Source organism: Bombyx mori, chromosome 10, assembly GCF_030269925.1.
Source record: "Bombyx mori chromosome 10, ASM3026992v2".
Classification (NCBI taxonomy): Eukaryota; Metazoa; Arthropoda; class Insecta; order Lepidoptera; family Bombycidae; genus Bombyx; species Bombyx mori.
The window spans coordinates 17,439,787-17,444,099 of record NC_085116.1 but is presented as its reverse complement, the minus strand read 5'-3'; positions in this window follow the sequence as shown (position 1 = coordinate 17,444,099).

The window sequence follows — 4,313 nt, the reverse complement described above, 5'->3', positions numbered from 1 at the left end:
AGGCGGTCAGGCGGCTCCGACAACGTGCCTTGTGGGAAACGGTTCGACTAAGAATGTTTAGAGGTGGCTTATTATATTTATTCATTTTTGAGTCGACAATTTAGTAACGAAATCAATGATTCATTTCAACAAATTGTATCCATCGAATATCTCATAGTCAGAATATCTGCTCTCATGTGTTCATAATCATATTACTGTACCTATGGCTCTACGGATGGACTTTGAGTCTCTCTGTGTTTGTACCGTATGTTCCATGGGGAGTGTACTGAGGAATCGTTTTTTTTTTCCTCAGAGGAAAGTTTATTCATACTGCCGTATGTAGCAACTCGATTGTTCTCCTGGAATTGCTGACGTCCATTAGCGACGGTAACCACCTTTCATCAGGTGAGCCATCTTCTCGTTTGCATAAAAGGCAATTAAAAAACGCTGACAATATAGTAATATATCCCAATATAATTTCCCTATTTTTATATTCATAACCTGTCTCTAGTCAATAATATCAAACTCAAGATTAATCTCGTAAAGTTGAAATAACATGAAATTTGAAAACTTTCAGCGTGGATTATTCCAGCTTGAAGCGATATTTAGAACTACATATTACTTGATTATTGAGCTACTAAATGTTTTTTAATTATTTTTTCCATATAGTGACACTTTAACTCAATATAGTCACCATGATGACATCAGCTCCGGGGAATTCATGAAATACAGCGGTCGTCCGGGGATACCAGGGAACATAATATTCATCCATCGTCCTTCTTTGATTTTTGCCTACGTTTGCCTACGTACGATACATACGTGCCTATGCAAGTTACAATATATGGAAAGAAATTTAGTTAGAATAAATGTTTATCAAAATAAGTTAAAAAACGAAAGATTCATTTTAATTTTATGAAAAACATTAATTTTATGGCAGATCTGTTACTTCTTAGCGCTGCGCACCCAAAGGCAGTGCGGTCCGCGACTCGACCAACGACTCATCCACTTGTAGATTTGAAGCTAGCACTCACCGGTTTTACGTCACCGAGAGCTTTAAGCTTTTGAATTTTTAATCGGTTCGCAGGTGTTTAAATTTAAATATTATTATGAGTTAGTAAAGATAACGAGTCTGTAAAGGACGTAGTACGCATATGATGAAAAAAAGGACCGCTGAAAGATAGTTTTGGTTCGAAAGATTGACATTGATTACGGTAAACGACTAAATTGGAGGTCGCTCTGAGCTCATCGGTTAATTATTATTTAATGACAAAATTTGTCTCAAAACGATGCACTTTCAGGCTTGGCAAGTAGTCATTAAGCAGATTAATATCGTTTGTCCTTTTTTTGGTTACAAATGGAGAATCCTGATCCTGACGATGTCACCCGTACCGGACTAATAGCCGCTACACAAGACATCGCGCAACAGTAAAAGTATTTATTCGTGAAAAAGATAACGTCTATGATAATTTTACTAATCACTAATTCATTGACACTGAACTAAATTTTTACGACTCAATCATAATAATATCATCTTGCAAACAATTGTCTCACATTTTTAATTTAAGTCGTACGGATAACATTTACTGGCTCTTAGTCAACAGGCTTTGGTGTTTAATTTATTATTCTTGCGTATAATAATGAGTATTTTTATTATGAAATATCATACATGTTCTCTTGTACTTTGGGATTCGACGCATTTCAATATATAGGATTTGATTTACATAAAATACACAACATTATACGCATGTGTCTTAACTAATTTATGTCATCAAAACTAAATAAATCACTGTTATAAAAAAAATATAAATATTGTTAAGCGAGTTGTCGCAGGCAAACCCGTGGGTCACATCTGTGATCATAGCTGCCAACGAGTCAGGGTCACAGGAATACAAAAACTTCGTATCTACCTTACTTTGTTGATATGCGTGTCGCAGAACCGATGGCCGATGGAGCAGACGTGTTCTGGATTGGAGACCACGTACCGGTAAGCGCAGCGTTGGGCGTCCCCTTGCCCGTTGAATCGATGACTTGCGGCGATATGCTGGGAAAGATTGGACGCGGAAGGTGGAAGATCGTTCATTGTGGCGGACGATTGGAGAAGCCTCCATCCAACATTGGAGAGATATAGGCTGATGATACGTTTGGCCTTAAGATACGTTTGAAGAAAAATAGAAGGACGTTTAAAAAGTATACTGATTTGAACTCCATCGCTCATCGCAGACGGTGGCCGATCCTCCGCGAATGTTTGTCAGAATCATAGATAATACACATCAATTAGTATATTTGTGACCATCATTCAGGAGCGTCCCCGAAAATATTTCGCCATCGCTGTCTTTGGCAACATAATACGACGTACACTGTTTGCACAGTATTGCACCCATCCGTTCTAGGACTAAGCTTCATCGGTCGTGTCGGCAACATATACCTATTTCTTCTTTCAAACTCTATGACATATCTGTCTCTTTAAAACTTGTAAAGAAAAACCTTTAGTATTTAGAACCTTTAAAACTCTTTAGTTTTAAAAAAAGTTTTTTCTTAAACGGGTTGACTGACCTATCTGTTTGTCATTCGGTAAAAAGAGGAGTTCAGTTTGGCATAATTTAATAATATATTAAAAAGAAGATTAAAGGCTTTAAATGTTGTTTTCTTAGTATTTAACAGAAAACGCCATAAGTATTTTATTGTTCAATCGTTCTAGAATATTCCACATCATTATATACTTATCTTCCTAAATACTCATCTGTGTACTGGAGATCTGTCGTCGTCCCGCTCGTTTCTGCCACAATCGAGATTTGGGCCCAAGTCTCCAAACAGAGGTGCGAATGTCATACACAGCAAGTATTGTTATTAGAACGAATTTTGAAACTAATTGAACCGAGATCCATATTTGTTTTAAAAGCATTTCATTTTCATTCTACCTAATATATAATTTATATTATGTAATTAACATGTTGCGCAACCTGTGGTTACTTTGTAGGGCCAGGTCATTGACCGTTGGACAGACGTTCGTCCGATCCGCGGTGCCTTCCCCACCCTTTGTTAATATTGTTATTAATATTTTACGACGTTATTAATATTGTTCAAATTTATGACTTACTATGAATTAAAATAATACAGCGAGACTTTGTGCATTACAATGAGAAAACGGTGCCTGATACCTACTACAGTTTGTAACGCTAAATTTGCATGTTTGATTAACAATGTGTCATTTTTTTCCCTACCTATGCTGATAGCCTATTTCAGCTTCTCCTTGACGTGTAGGTGAGCTCACGGGACTCAAACCGTAGTGTTGCTAACACTGGCAAGAGCAGGGCTTCGCAGAATCTACTACCGGATCGGAAACGCGACCCACTGTGAAGATCCGGCGAGAAACTCAGTGGGCTGTGCCTATGGGTTAATTCTCTCGTCGAGCCCTTCATCGCAAGCGACGGGTTTGACGAGGACGGTGACCGGTGCTTGTGGTACCTAAAAGCACCGTTAATGGATCAGAAGTATCCGTAATGACGTGAATGTGTCATAGAATGCTTACGGCGCACCGGGAGCAAGCGCTCGCAACTGTCGTGCTAGCTGCGCTTTACATTAAGACATAGGCTTTGTACTTGAAACTTGAATAAATATATCTGATATGAATATATAAAATAATGAATAGGACTGGACGCATGTAAGTTTTTTTTTTATGATTGAAGAATTACTGGTGGCCCGGAGGCCTTTCCAGTTTCACCAGGACAGGAGGTGGACGCATGTAAGTGTGAGGCGAGACACTGTGAGCTCTTGGTACGGACTGGCAGCTACCGCTCGCGCTATCCTTCTGGACAAAAACCGAGCCTTCCACTAATAGAGCCGACGGGCAGTTTGACATCGCTCTACGGTTACAAATTAATAATAATAATAATAAACATTTATTCCAAACATTAGGTACAAAAAAATAAAAACAAGGATAAGAAAAATAACGAGGCTTGGAAACGGTTACCGGCTCAGCAATGCCTAACAGTACCGAAACAATCGGTACTGCGGCGCTGATCTTCCGCCGGCACCTGCGGAGTGACCCGCACACCAGCATCAGACCGACCAATCATTATGTACTTGAGTTTGAGTTTAGCAAATTATTACTTTTTTTTTAACACGCTATACTTTGATAAGATAGCTAGATTTAAACAAACACAAGTACACAACAATGTAAAATATAAAAAAAAAACAAGAATTAAAAAAAAATGTTACGAAATGGACAAAAATCTACTGGTGGTAGGACCACTTCTGAGTCCGCGCGGATAGGTACCACCGCCCTGCCTATTTCTACCGTGAAGCAGTAATGCGTTTCGATTTGAAGGGTGGGG